Genomic DNA, 16,509 nt, shown 5'->3' with positions numbered 1-16,509 from the left:
GTTTATAACAATTAAGCAACCTAACTAGCGCCATTTTAAAGTTGAAGGTATATAGTTTATGTGTAGAATTTTGAGTAAACTATGAACTTCAACAGAGCGGTTAATAAAGCCTTAAAAATGACGTCCTAACGAGATCGATTCGTGGTAAGTGGAGGGGAATTATTAAAATCCGTGCACTCAAAAAATGAAACTAATTCTTTAAACATATACTACGATTAATATCTCCGGAGCTTGTTGGTGGATTTTAATTATAATTTCTTTGTATGTACTCGTAGTCTTATAGAGTACGTTATGTACAGGGTGTCCCAATAAGAATGGATCTCGGCCATATCTCAGGAACCGTTTATAGTACAGCTTTGAGAAAAAATATTTATAACAAAAGTTGCCTCGAGAAAAGCCTGGAAATTATTTTCATAATTGTAGGTCCACCGCTAGAGGGCGTAATTGAATATCAAGAAATAAAAAATAAAATTTTTACAAAATTTGCCGAATGAAAGGGCACTGGAAATCCGATCATCGTATTCTTCATAAAATTCTGCGCATATTTGATTTAACAAGTTTAAGTCTAACTTTGCAAATAAGAGGTGGGGGTGAGTGGGGACCTTCTTATGAAAAAATGGCTGTAAGTCTGGTTTTGCTAAATCGAATTTTTCATACTTTGTCTTGTTGAAAAGAGCTCTTTTTCGTCAATTTAATTGTGTTATTTTTGAAATAGCCTAATAACTAATATGCCAGCTAGGAGGCGGTATTTAATTATTTTCAGAAATCTAATTTTCTTTGGAAAATATTAAATACAAGTATGCATTTTTAATCCTGTATTACAAAATAAGAGCAAATTAGCAACAGAATACCGAAAACCGCATGTCGATACCTTTTTTCTATCTCGAGATATCTTAAGAAATGTGTAAATTTTAAACATAACCGTTACTGCCACCGGTAAACAAAGCTAAGGAAAAGTAGTGTGCTATGGAGAAAACAAATAAACATTTTCCAGATGTAGACGTATATTATAATTAAGTAAAACAAAAATAATACAAACAACACTATAAAATATAACAAAGAAATAAAAGCAACTACTTAGTGACGGCCTAAATGTTCAAATTGTTGCCCATCATTTTCGATGCAAGTATTTACTCTTTCAAGTGTAGATTGAACAGCAACAGATTTAACTGTTTTATACTTTTATTTATGGGGACGGATTAACGACCTTGTTTTTTGCATCTAGGCCCACTACTCGAGAAAACATAATCTAGAGAATACGAAACGCCATTCAAACCATTGCGAGAGCAGAAATTGAGACTGCTGTTCAATCTACTCTTGAAAAAGTAAATGCTTGCATCAAAAATGATGAGCAACAATTTGAACATTTAGGTCGTCACTAAGTAAGTAGTTGCTTTTATTTCTTTGTTATATTTTGTAGTGTTGTTTGTCTTATTGTTGTTTTAATTAATTATATACGTGTACATTTGGAAAATGTTTCTTTGTTTTGTCCATAGCACACTACTTTTCCTTAACTTCGTTTACCAGTGACATTAACAGTTGTTTAAAATTTACACGTTTCTTAAGATATCTCGAAATAGAAAAAAGGTATCGACATGCGGTTTTCGGTATTATGTTGCTAATTTGGTCTAATCTTGTAATACAGAACTAAAAATGCATACTTGTATTTAATATTCTCCAAAGAAAACTAGATTTCCAAAAATAGTTAAATAACGCCTCCTAGCAGGCACATTACTTAGTAGGCTATTTCGAAAATAAGACTCTTCCATTGACGAAAAAGAGCTGTTTTCAACAAGACCAAGTATGCAAAATTCGATTTAGCAGAACCGGACTTACAGTCTTTTTTCATACGAAGGTTCTCACTCACCCCCACCTCTTATTTGCAAAGTTAGACTTAAACTTGTTAAGTCAAATATGCGCAGAATTTTATGAAGAATACGATGATCGGATTTCCAGTGCCCCTTCATTCGGCAAATTTTGTAAAATTTTGATTTTTTATTTCTTGATATTCAATTACGCCCTCTAGCGGTGGACCTACAATTATGAAAATAATTTCCAGGCTTTTCTCGAGGCAACTTTTGTTATAAATATTTTTTCTCAAAGCTGTACTATAAACGGTTCCTGAGATATGGCCGAGAGCCATTCTTATTGGGACACCCGGTACATATATCCCCACCTAACATTACAAAATGTTAGGGGGAACCCCCATTTATCACTCGGGGATATGAAAAGTATATTACGACCGATTCTAAGACCTACCGAATATACAAATTATATAATTTCATAAAAATTGTTAAAGCGGTCTCGGAGGAGTATGGCAACTGACACACAGACAGGAGAATTTTATAGATGTAAATATAGAAGAATCATCCGAACATACACAAATAGTTGAGATAACAACCGGAGAATTAAGCGAGGCCCTCAAAAGATCGAAAAACGGTAAAGCAGTAGGACCTGGAGACATCCCAATTGAGTTGGTAAAGTACGGACCAAAAATATTACATGAGATGTTGGTTCAACTATTTAATAAATGCTTAAAGGCACAAAATATCCCCGATGATTGAAATGTTGGGTACATCAGCTCAATATATAAGAAAGGGGATAAACGCATATACTCTAATTATAGAGGAATAACTGTTACCAGTTCAGTAGGGAGGTTGTACGGTCGAATAATAAAAGAAAGAATATAATCAGAATACGAAGACATGGAAGAACAAAGTGGAGTTAGTGCAGGAAGATCGTGCACTGATAATATTATATTAGTTCTGCAGCCGGTAATAGAAAAACGGAAGGCAAGGAATCTATCTACCCACCTATTGTTTGTAGATTTAGTGAAGGCATACGATACGGTGCGACATCGATACGATCTAGGAGCGACATTCACTAGGAGACCAAATATAAAAGAAGAAATCCAAGCGAGAATTATGGCTGGTAATCGTTGTATCTTTGCTCTAAACAATTTATTAAGAAATAAGAACATATTTAGAGGGGCTAAGATAAGAATATATAAGACGATAAGACCTATAGTTTTGTATGCCAGTGAAACATGGACGATGGACAAATCCGAACAAGTCATGCTTAAAGTGTGGGAAGGAAAAGTCCTAAGAAAAATATTTGGCGGAAAGATATGGAATGGAATGTGGATAAGAAGACCAAATGTAGAATTGGAGAGGATGTGTGGTGAACCAAACATAGTAGGAATCATAAAATCACAAAGACTGAGATGGTTGGGACATATCCAAAGGATGCCAAACACGAGACCAAAAAAATACTAACGGGAGGAATAGGAGGAAAGAAGAAGAAAGGTAGACCGAAAACCAGATGGAAGAAAGATGTTGAAAAAGACATAGAACAACTGAAAATCACAAATTGGAAAAATAAAGCAGCAAATAGGAGAGATTGGAAAGGAATAGTAAACAAAGCCATGGGCCTTCTAGGCCTAGAGAGATAAGCTATATATTAATATATACGATACGGTATATTTGAAAAAACTGTTTCAAACATTGACGAAAGTAAGTCTTAGTAGAGAGTATGTGGATGCTATCACAAATATAATATACAAAAATGCAAGAAGTGTCGTTAAAAAAGAAAACTTTATATCTGAATCATTTCCAATAACAAATTGGCTTAAACAAGGATGTTGTCTGTCTCAGACATTATTTAAAATATACAGGGTGAGTCATGAGGAACTGTACATACTCCTACCTCGTATAGAGGCTCATATGCGGAATAACAAATGACCATTAAAAAGTGTCTGCTCCCATTGTTTAATAATATACAGGGCGAGTTTCGCATTTTGACAGAAATTTGTATTCGTCATAATTTTTGAACTGTCAGATCGATGTGTCTCTTATTTTGGTCAATTGTTACACTATTACCACCTAATCAACTGATTTATTCAAACTAGAAAAAAATCAGGTCCGGCTTTAAAAAATTAGTTCGTTTTGGTCTTAGAAAAAATTTCACACTGTATATGCTTTTTGTAAACTCTAATATGAATTTTACAAATTAGACAAATAGGCAACTAAAATGGAATATTTATTTTTTTCCTCGCACGATTACTTAATTTTTTATAAAAAATAAAATTTTACTATGAATTAAAAGTTTGGTAAAGTGAACCATAAATTTAAAAAAATTAACTTTTATTACAAAAATTATTTTTTTAACCAAATCTTTAATTTTTGTTACCACCCAATCAACTGATTTATTCAAACTAGAAAAAATCAGGTCCGGCTTTAAAAAAATTAGTTCGTTTGGGTCTTAGAAAAAATTTCACCCTGTATACACTTTTTGTAAACTCTACTATGAATTTTACAAATTAGACAAATAGGCAATTAAAATGGCATATTTACTTTTTTCCCACACGATTACTAAATTTTTAATAAAAAAAAATCAAATTTGACTATGAATAATTAAAAGTTGGGTAAAGTGAACCATAGATTTAAAAAAATTAACTTTTATTACAAAAATTAATTTTTTTTGAACAAATATTTAATTTATGTTACCACCCAATCAACTGATTTATTCAAACTAAAAAAAAATCAGGCCCGTATTTAAAAAATTTGTTCGTTTTGGCCTTAGAAAAAATTTCACTCTGTATACGCTTTTTGAAAACTTTAATATGAATTTTACAAATCAGACAAATAGGCAATTAAAATGGCTTTTTATTTTTCCCCCACACGATTACTTAATTTTTTATTAAAAAATCAAATTTGTCAAAATCGGAATTTTAACCTAAAAATGAAAAAAATGAAATCACGGTTTAAATCTCTACAACTCTGTTCCATTTTAATATAATTTTTTTTCTGAAATTTTTACAGCACATATCTCTTACCATTGTGAAGACTATGAAAATTGTGGTACACTTTCAGTCTTCTTCTCGTAAAAGTTATGAATTTAAAAAAATAAAAGGTGCAGATTCGTGAATTGCAAAGTTAAATCGCAAAAATTAAGTAAAACAATTTAAATTTATCTATTTGATCACGTCTATGTTAAACTATAGAGTCCAAAGAGAAGTGTTATATGGAGTTTTAGATCTAGACGTGTTATAAAAAAAAAATGGTGAAACTTTTAATTTTAAGAAAAACGTTGTTTAATTTTTTGAAGTTATACTTCTTTAGGCGAGATTGAGAGTAAAATTTTATAATACTGCCCACATGCACACACAGACAGTATGGCGTTTAGTTGCTAAATCTTTCAAGTTATGTATAAATATATTAGTGCAAGAAAAGGTGTGAAAATATTATATCAGTGTTTTTAGTAAATATATTTATTATAATTTTTGTGTCTTTGGATTTGTCTTCCTCGGGAATAAGATATTTTATAATAATAGTAAGTACATATATTTAAAGTATTTTTGTATTAAATTTGTCAGTATATGTAAGTAATCTTGTAACCTGTTAGTAATCGTGTGGAGAAAAAATAAATATGCCATTTTAATTGCCTATTTGTCTAATTTTTAAAATTCATATTAGAGTTTTCAAAAAGCGTATACAGGGTGAAATTTTTTCTAATACCGAAACGAACAAATTTTTTAAAGCCGGACCTGATTTTTTTCTAGTTTGATTAAATCAGTTGATTAGTTGGTAGTAGTGTAACGATGTTGTTCTGAAGCTATTTTCTTGTGGCATTTTTACAATTTTAACTATTTAGAATGGGAAATAAGCCACAATATTATTAAAAAATGATTTTTATTAACGTTTCGACGCCCAAATCGGGTGCCGTTGTCAAAATACAAAATACTATTAATATAAACAAAAATGTTGTTGCTTAGTAAAAAAATTCTTCTAATAATTTATTTAATTTGACTCATTTATATCGGCAATTCAGATACATATGATGATACATTTTAAAGTAGAAGACTTTAAAATGATATTGCCAATATTTATGAGTTGCGTTCCTGGGACGACTTTACTGAAAGATAGTTCATTCGATTACATGAAATCAACCCCAACTCAAGAATATCCGTCACAAAAAAATCATAGCATGTGATCTGTCTTTAAAAAGACAACCACATGCAACGGTGACATTAAAATTCTCGCGTTAGAGATCTCATAGTAAATCACGAGGGAAAACCAGGAAAAACCTCGTGATACTATCCCGACATCGTAAGTATTTGGTCTTACATTTAATTTACTCTCAAAATTAATACCAAATTCTGACTTTATTATAATTTTGTTTAAATTATAAATAATATCAATAATACATGGGTATATAAGTAATACTAAAATATAAAATATGTACTAACTCGACTATTGACTTACTAATTGTGGTATTTTCTTTCTATTGACTTCCTCTTTCAGTATGGGTATCCACATCCTACTGCATTCCACCGAGGAATTTGCGACAAAATTGGTTTCGTTTAGCATAATTAGAGCCGCTTCTTTGATTTTTCTCTTTTTACTATCTGTTTCTTTCAGGACTATACTTGAATCTCTCCACTGAACTCTATGTTCGTTATCCCATGCGTGTTGACATATTTGAGATCTATCAAATTCTCTATTTTTAATATAAGATTGATGTTCACTTATTCTAACGTTTAATGGTCTTGATGTTTCACCTATATAAAACTGTTCGCATTCACAAGGTATTTTATAAATACAATTCTTTGTCCTTTCTTGTTCATTGTTAGGTTTAGTTTTAGGTAGAATAGATCTCAATGTGTTGGTTGTTTTGAATGTTGTTGAAATGTTGAATTTATTTCCTATTGTTTTAAGTTTCTCACCAAAATAAGAGACACATCAATCTGACCGTTCAAAAATTATGACGAATACAAATTTCTGTCAAAATGCGAAACTCGCCCTGTATATTATTAAACAATGGGAGCAGACACTTTTTAATGGTCATTTGTTATTAAAACATAGGGGCCTCTATACGAGGTAGGAGTATGTACAGTTCCTCATGACTCACCCTGTATATTCATATAAATGAGTCAAATTAAATAAATTATTAGAAGAATTTTTTTACTAAGCAACAACATTTTTGTTTATATTAATAGTATTTTGTATTTTGACAACGGCACCCGATTTGGGCATCGAAACGTTAATAAAAATCATTTTTTAATAATATTGTGGCTTATTTCCCATTCTAAATAGTTAAAATAGTGTAACGATTGACCAAAATAAGAGACACATCAATCTGACCGTTCAAAAATTATGACGAATACAAATTTCTGTCAAAATGCGAAAGTCGCCCTGTATATTATTAAACAATGGGAGCAGACACTTTTTAATGGTCATTTGTTATTAAAACATAGGGGCCTCTATACGAGGTAGGAGTATGTACAGTTCCTCATGACTCACCCTGTATATTCAATTATCGCTAAAGCAGTGAAGGAAACGAGTACCTGGAATGGGAATAGACATAGGCGGTGGTAAATGCCTAACAACTTTGTTTTTCGCAGATGATCAGGTAGTCGTAGCAAATGATGAGGAAGACATGACCTACATGTTTATAAAACTAAAAAAAGAATATGAAAAATGGGGCCTCAATATGAATATGTTAAAGAGAGAATATCTTAAAATTGGGGATGATGAAGAAGTTCGAGATTTAGAAATTAGAACCACACAAACATGTAAAGAATATAAATATCTCAGATCTATAATATCTAAAAAAGGCACTACCAAAAGAGAGATCAAAAACAGAAAGCACCACGGCAAAAAAGCGGTAAACATTCTAAGTCCTCTATTATAGTCTAAAGAAATAAGACAAAAAACGAAATTGACAATTTATCGTACCTTGGTAGAGCCTATTATGACTTATGTGGCAGAAGAAAATCACGAAAAAAGATAAAAAAGAATAAAAAGTAGTAGACATAAATTATCTAAGGAGAGCGTCTGGTATATCCAAAAGAGATCACATCAGGAATGAAGATATTAGAAGGAGGACAAATACTGTATATTCCAGTGTAGATAGAATTGAAACGAGACAACTAGTGTGGTATGGTCACGTGAAACGAATGAATGAAGATAGATGGCCAGATAAAGCTTTAAATTACATACTACAACAAAGAAGAATAAGGGGAAGGCCTTCAGTTGCCTGGGAAGAAAATGTAGGACACATCATGAGAGATAGAGCCATCAAAGAAGACGAATGGGTGGACAAAAAGATGGCGGTCGAAATGCGAGAAGCGGCAGAGCCTGTAGGAACCTCGCTTATAGATAGATAGAAAAATATTAATTCACTTTCTTACATATTTTTTTAAGTTAGAGCAGAAAACCAGTTCACAGTTTAAGCCCCTTCTTGTCTAACCTACTCATGGGCAAAATTATAAACAAAGTAACATCTCTTAATCTCGGATATAGAATGGGCAACAAAAGAATTGGTATGGTGTGTTACGCAGATGATGCAGCAATTATTGCTGACTCAGAAGATGATCTTCAAAGACAGCTCTTTCAGTTCTTTCAAGTAAGCCGCCAACTAAATATGAACATTTCTACCAACAAAACTAAATGTATGACAATAGCAAAGATCCGCTCAGATGTAAGTTAGTGGTTGAGAACAACCCCATAGAACAGGTGATGCAATTCAGATATCTGGGCATAGATATATCAAGCACTCACGACCCAGTAAAGGACCTGAGGAATCAGATCAACAAAGCATCTGCATTGTCAGGATGTCTGCGGGAGATAGTCTGGTCAAATCTGTATATGCGCACAGATAGTAAAATTAGAATCTACAAGACTTGCATACGACCGATCATGACATATGGCATAGAAGTTCGCGAAGACACCAACAAAACGAAACAGATGCTAAGAGTTGCCGAAATGAAAACCCTAAGAACAATAGTGGGGAAAACAAGAAGAGACAGAGTAAGAAATACAGACATTAGAGAGCAATGCAAAATTCAAGATATTGTAAGATGGGGAAGGCAGCGCAAGAGGATGTGGTACACCATGTAAGACGAATGGATGAGAATAGACTCCCAAAAATTGCCCTAGAAAACAATCCACCGGGCTCAAGACCCCCCGGAGGACCACCTAAAAGATGGAGGGATAGTTGGCAATCTACCTCCCAGGAAATTAACCAGAGGCAGCTTCAGAATTAAACAGATTGAAAGATCGCCAAGAAGTAAAAGAAGAAGACATATTTTTTTATTAAAGGGGGTAGTTTATAGGGGTTACATTATTAAGCTAACCAACAATAATGTCTTAAAATATAAAAAGACCCTTATCATCAAACGCTACGAAATCCTAAAAAGTACTTCGCTTTACGTTACAACTAGTTTTATTCAACTGTGGCAATAGGGGGTAGTTTTCAACCCTAAAAATAATAGGCGTGTATCGGCATATGGTATAATTTCAATTAGGAGGTAAGTAGGACCTATTCCCAAAATTTCACCAAAATCCATCCATTGATTAGTATATGTGTTACAGTTCAATTTGATTATTCAGTTGGAGTCGACTCAAACGGCTGGTTTTAGTAAAAGTTGATTATAAATTAATATAAAATGAAGATTTTTATTCAACATTTACCTACTAGTAAAAGTAGACTCCAACTAGTTAAAGTATACTCTTCCCAATGCGATTTAGTAAAGGTTGATTCACACAAACAACAGATTCTAGAAATTAAATGTCACTGTATATTATGTTCAAATCGTGATATTTATAGTCCAGGATGTATCGTCGCCCCCGTTAGGTAAATTATTCCAGTTCGATTTTTTTGCCCAAACTTACTCAAAAAGAGGTCCTTATAACGAATCCACAGGGTGTCAGGTGGTACCGTAATCGAAAAATTGTTTAAACAATTTTTTTAAACAAATTCACAAAAAAAAATTCACTTCCGACATTTTTTTTACATGATTAATTTGGGTCATTCGGAGCAAAAGAGGTCTTTTGTGATTTTTCTGTAAAATTTATTATTATCGAGTTATACGCGATTTAAAATTTGAAAAATGCGAAAATGAAAATTTTCAAGGCTTAATAACTCAGTTAAAAATTATTATTATGAAAGTCAGAAAGTCACCAAATCAAATTTTAACGACCCCCCTACAAGGTGCTGAAGAAATATTTGTCATTATTGTATTACTAAGCTGTTATTTTTAATTATTAACAATGAGAGCTAGGAGCGTATTGAGGCGGCTGTCAATGCGACTGCGACTGAGATGCACCATTCGACGGTCGGAATGGAGGATCTTACTCGCACTCACATTGACGGCCGCCTCAATATGCTTTTAGCGCTCATTGTTGATAATTAAAAATAACAGCTTAGTAATAAAATAATGACAAAAATTTCTTCAGGATCTTGTAGGAGGGGCTTTAAACTTAGATTAGGTGACTTTCTGACTTTCATAATAATAGTTTTTAATCGAGTTATTAAGCCTTAAAAATGGTCATTTCGCATTTTTCAAATTTTAAATCGCGTATGAATCGAAAACTATCAATTTAAGAGAAAAATCACAAGAGACCTTTTTTGCTCCGAATGACCAAAATAATCTAAAAAAATTTGTCCGAAGTGAAATACTTAGTTATTTATAAATCAGTTCGTGAAGTATACTTTTTGCGCACGCATGCGATGTTTAGAGCACGAGCGGGCCGAGTACTATACATCGCCTAAGTGCGCAAAAAGTACTTCACGCACAGTTTCATATAATATTTTATCTACAAAAAAACAAATAAAAAAATTGCAACTCTTCGTCACTGGAATACATTCCTATTTTACAATTTTTTAGAACTTTGACATTTAAAAATTCAAACTTCTGTCAAACCACAAAACTGTCAAAACATTTTTGTAATTTATTGCTCACATGTCATCACCATGACAAGGCGAAAGTTAAGGATATTTGATTATATGAAAGTGTGCTAAAAAACAGTGCGAAAAAGTAAATCCCATTTAAAATACATTATTACTTCAGGCACACTTTACACCCTTCATGTACTACTATCTATATTTACAATTTTTACACAATAAAAACTTAAACATAATACGAGGTAGAGTAGATAAGAATTATTTTTGTGAATTTGGTTAACAAACATTGGTTAAACAATTTTTCGACCGCGGTACCGCCTGACACTGTGTGTTTTTTATAAGAATGTATTTTTATGAGTAAGTCTGTGCAAAAAAAAAATCAGAATAATTTACTATTAGAGCCTGGACTAATAAGTAGTTGAAACGGTCAAAAGAAAGAGACGCACACTCATCAAAAATGCACGTGAGATTATACTCGTATAAATTGTATAATCTACTTTTACTAACAATAGTTAGGAAGAGTCAACTTCAACTAGTAAAAGTTGATTTAAATTTTTCAAATCAACTTTTACTGCTCGTTTCAGTTGGAGTTGACTCGAAATAGGAAAAGTCAACTCTAACTGAAAATCAACTTGAACTGTAACATATGTACACGTTGGAGGTAATATTCTATTTTTGCTCTCATTGACTGGCCTACCTATAAGAAGTTTTACTGGTAACTTTCCATCTTTGTTTTAAGCCAATGCTTTGATTTAGTATATTTGTTTTGTTTCTCAAATTTTTTTAAACGATGTCTGTTTTAAATTATAATTAATAAACAAAATTATTTTTTTCGTCTAAAAATCTTGAAAATGTGTATTACAGTGTTATCTAACGGCGCCGTGGCTTAGTTGGTTAAAGCGCCTGTCTAGTAAACAGGAGATCGTGAGTTCGAATCTCGCCGGGGCCTCAACCTTTTTCTTATTTATTTATATAATAAATAAAAGCAATTATTCTCACAAAAAACAATCTCCACGGCGGGGAATCGAACCCCGGTCTCCCGCGTGACAGGCGGGGATACTGACCACTATACTACCGAGGAATATGTTTAATTGTGATTTCTCATAAAAACAGTGATAATATGTATGTATATATCACTGTATACAGTGCTGAGCGGGCTAATAACCGACAAAATAACACGAAAGATGGAAAACATAACATATTGTGAAATAAAAAGAAATGAAACTAGTAGAGGTAGAAATTATCGATATAAACGTATAAATTAACATTATATTACTCGTACATAGTTCACAGTGACAGTGAGTGCCGTTTTATGCACTGGGCGCTTGGGACGGGCGCCCAGGTCCGTAAGGACCCGTTCCTTTTACTAATAAAAAAGTAAAGTCCTCTAAATATCTACGTATTTTCCAAAATAGAAAAAAAAACGACGAAATACCTGCGTTTTCGAAATGGTCTGATTTTAAGACTGGTGACTATAAAAACTGTGAACTTTTAAACAAAAAAGTGTTTCTTAGAACATTGTAAAAAAATGTTTGAAGATGGAGAAAAAGCTTATTATAGAAGATTAAATAAAAGCAACTTTTATAGAGGAAAACCCAATGGAGGCAAAGAAAAAGAGATTGGCTAATATACGACGCAAGTGTTAAAGCTGTTTATTGTAACCCGTGCAAATTATTTTCATTTGAAAAAATAGTTTAACTGAGCTTGGATGGACCCACTGGAAACATTTGAATATTTTGCTCAAATCTCACGAAGAAAGTAAATTTCATGAACTCTATGGTTACATTAATAACAAGATCATCATTGATTGGACTTATAGATGCTACCTTGAAAGAGCAAGTAAAATGCGAAGCTGACTATTTGATAAACGTCCTAAGAAGAGTTGTTGTCACTACTAAATGACTTGCTTCTCAAGGACTAGCTTTCCGTTGATGCAATGAGGATTTAACGAGTCATCAGTAAGGAAATTACTTAAGTTGTCTTGTATACTAGGATAAATTTGACTACTTCTTAGCTGAGCATTTACAACGGAATGCGAATAAATGAAAAGGTTCAGTTAGCTATTTGTCTCACCAAATTTGCAATGAATTCTTGGAAGTAATGAAATCAAAGCTTGTAGAAACTTTTGACGCTGTAAATGCTTTAGTTAAAAACTAGGGATCCATCAAACCTATTTTTTCCAGTTAAGCAATAACAGAGACGAATAATTAGCAATTAAAAATGAAGCTAAGACACTGCAGAATAAAATCTTTGAGACAGCTCTATTGACACTGATTTGGACAAAAACTTTGGAACGAGTTAATGTAAAAGCAATACGTGAACGTGAAGAATCTGTGGACTTAAACGTGTCAATTGGAGTAGAAATAATGACATCTATTTTGAGATTTGTTGGTGACGTAAGAAATATGTCAAGCGAAATTGAACTAGAAGCCAAAAATATATTTTTGCGAAGACGAGGATATATGCTACAAAGATGTTACATCAGCTGTTAGATGATTTTCTACGCTAGATAAAGAAGCAGTCAAGACGTCAATTAATACTTTATATGTGAAATATAAAAAATATGTGGATGAAACAAAAGATAACTTGCATAATGAAATTACCCATTCGATAACATTTTGCCAAAAGTTGAATAAACATTTATAAAATTTGGTGTCATTCAGGATGTAAAGATTGTAAAGGCAACATTTCCCAATGTTTTACCTTTACTGCAAGTTTATTTCACGATACCAACTTCTAATGCATCAGGCGAGCGGTCTTTTTCGGCTTTAAAAAGAATAAAACTATATTTAACGCCAAATTTGAGTCAAGAAAATCTAGACGCATATCACTATTGTATTATAGAAAATGAAGACCTGGAGCAACTGAAATGTGATAGTATTATCTGACAGATTGCTAATGCCTAGTCAAGCAAAAAAGTGATCTAATTTTTGTCATATGTATTTTTTAGAATATATTTTTTTGTTTGTCATGTGTTGTTTTGTGTAACTTTCTGTTTTTTTTATACATTTTTAAATGTATTTTTTGGAATATTTTTTACGTTTGCTATTCTTCTTGTTTGCCAAAAATTTTGTATGGCTTTACGGGTATAAATACATGAATTTGTTTTCTTGTAAAACAATCTGACAACGAATAGCAATTAAGGGAGCCCGAAGTTAGGTTAAACCGGCACTGGTGACAGTTGTCATACTCCTCCAACGCGTAAAGGTGGGAAACTATGTAATGTCAATTTATACGTTTATATCGATAATTTCCACATCTACTAGTTTTATCTCTTTTTACTTCACAATGTATTCTGTTTTCCATTTTTTGCGTTATTTTACCGATTATTAGCGCGCTCATCACTGTATATGAGATAGCTATAACGCTAATAAGCTCAAAATAACGCAAAAGATGAAAAACATAATACGTTGTGCAATAAAAAGAGCTGAAACTAGTAAAGGTGAAAATTATCGATATAAACGTAGGTAAGTACAAAAGTTGTCATACCCATCTGATAGGTACGTCTAAAGGTGAAAACTTTGTAATGTACTGTTAATTTATACGTTTATATCGATAATTTCCAGCTCTACTAATTTCATCTCTTTTTACTTCACAATGTATTATGTTTTCCATCGTTTGCGTTCTTTTGCTGGTTATAAGCGAGCTCACCATTGTATTTCCTCGCCTTTTATGTTAAACAAGATGAAATATAATTCAATATAATGTAGGATCTCGATTTAAAAAAATCAAGAAACTTCTAGGTAAGTAGGTTTTTAAGATGTTCCTGACCACAAAGAGCGAGTGAAGATACCTATACGGCTGAGGTTGAATTGGTATTGAAATGGAGATTTCAACAGAGGTACAATATACAGGGTGTTGTATTTAAGGACCCAAAGTGACTTGATAATGGTATCAGAAAAATGTTGGCAATATTACAAGCATCAAGTTTGAAATCTGCATATTACAGAATAGGCGTATCCCGGTTTTTGTACAGTTCAGATGCCGATAAAGTTAGCAGCATCATTTTATAAGACCGAATTCAGCCTAATACTATAATTTATTGCTAATTTTTTACGGAATGAAAAATTTATTGCTATAGGCGTTTCCGAGAAATAATGGGAGTTGTTAACTTTACGGTAAATTTAGCAACACCCAAGCTATATCGCGGCAAGTAAAAGGGGTACAGGGCCCATCTTGCACGGGCGGCCCGTCAGGGTAGGCAAGGTAGGCGCCGCCTAACCTCTTCAAGTACAATAATACATTATTTACTACTATAAATTACTTATTTCAAAACTGTAATTTATAAATTTTGATACAATACCTAAGTATCTAAAAATCTAAAATAAAACAAAGCTACTTTTTAGTTTCTCTCCGAAGTTGTAATAATTATTATACGCTCCTCGTAGCGTAGCACTACTACGGCTCTACCACAGTATAAAGAGGGACAGTAAAATTTCTTCTATGTCGGCACTTTGATCACAAGAAGTAATACCGGCAGTACGCAATTGGTAATTCACCAGTGGTGGATGCGGGTTTTCCCTGTTAAAACCCGTGCGTTTATACGGGTGGGGCCCGAGAGTGGGGCCCTAGCGACTGGGAACATTGCGGGGTTGCCATGCGCGAATAAAGATTTTACTTGCAATTTTACGGACAGAAGTTCTATTTAGACTGTAGCTCTACCCTAGGGCAGGCACTTTGAAAAGGAGCCCAAATAATAGAACAGAATTCGTATTTGTCTCACTCTTTACGCTAAGCACAGCGCTGTAATTATTGTCGCTTGACTGAGCCTGGTGGCGAGCATTTCCAATAATATTTTCGGGCTATAAGCGAGATTTTTTTGCGCCTTTGACATTGGTTGTGCCGAGCTCCATTTCGGGACAGCCAATTGTATGTTTTAGGATCCTGACTACCAATACTGAAAAAAACGAAAAGTTCGAATTTTGTCATGAAATTTGGTGTGTGGGGTTAGAATAATATTTGGAATAATTTTTCCAAATAACCTTTTGCGATATCTCAAACGCGAAGCAAAATATTGAAAATTCGTCCTGTTTTTGAACTCGCAGTAGGCCGCGTTTAAAATTTAAATTTAAGTTGACTATCTTAAAAAATGTAAACCATCAAAATGAATGACTGCAAAATTTCAAATATGTATTTATTTTGAAATATAGGGGTGTCTTCATCTTAAATGCGACACACTGTATACAGGGTGTTTGGTAAAGAATGTTGTTACCATAGCTTACCCTAGATTCCTGAGATTAAAATAGGTCGATTTAAGCTAACTTATCTTAGTACGAAAGTTAATAATAACCGAAATACAGGGTGTCAAAATTAAACTTTTATTTTATTTATTCTTGAATATTTCCTAACAGACATGGGATAATAACACAAAATTCGGTAAGCGGGGATTTTTTGGGACGACAAATCTAAATTCGTCACCAAAAATGATGCATTATCCAGAGGGCGTCATCATACGACTTTGAGCACTCATTTAATAGGTTTAATTTTTGAAGTTATACTCCTTTACCGGCGATATGAGGGTGAATTTTTATATGTTAAAACCTATGATCCCGGCGCATGCTCATTATAACTTTGTTCTGATTGGATGTTCAAATGACATGTCAAAAACTATTCAATATGGCAACTGTGGCACAGCTGTAGTTAGATTATTTATGGTTGGTGCGTTTTAAAATTTGTGTGAAAAGAAACAACAACCAAAAGTTAGTTAATAGTTATACTGCCTTTTTAAATAGTTTTCATATTCCTATATTTTTGGACTTTTGGACTATTTTGGACAAGGAAAACTCATTCTAATTTGGTAAGTAGTTTTTATTATAATCGTAT

At 32.9% G+C, this 16,509-nt stretch overlaps 1 protein-coding gene and 2 non-coding genes across 3 annotated transcripts in view; 1 reads left to right on the top strand and 2 right to left on the bottom strand.

The window, feature by feature from the left end:
- The window catches only part of LOC114333312 (N-acetylglucosamine-6-sulfatase-like), a 120,580-nt gene that overhangs the window by 72,924 nt on the left and 31,147 nt on the right, over positions 1–16,509 (bottom strand). The gene's annotated exons all lie outside the window — the stretch shown is intronic.
- Positions 11,562–11,635, top strand: Trnat-agu (transfer RNA threonine (anticodon AGU)). Its single transcript has one exon. It is a non-coding gene; the product is annotated as a tRNA-Thr (tRNA).
- Positions 11,696–11,767, bottom strand: Trnad-guc (transfer RNA aspartic acid (anticodon GUC)). The gene has a single exon. It is a non-coding gene; the product is annotated as a tRNA-Asp (tRNA).

The sequence above is a fragment of the Diabrotica virgifera genome, chromosome 7, assembly GCF_917563875.1.
Source record: "Diabrotica virgifera virgifera chromosome 7, PGI_DIABVI_V3a".
NCBI lineage: Eukaryota > Metazoa > Arthropoda > Insecta > Coleoptera > Chrysomelidae > Diabrotica > Diabrotica virgifera.
Note: the sequence above shows the minus strand (reverse complement) of the source record. Positions and strands in the feature narration are given on the sequence as shown.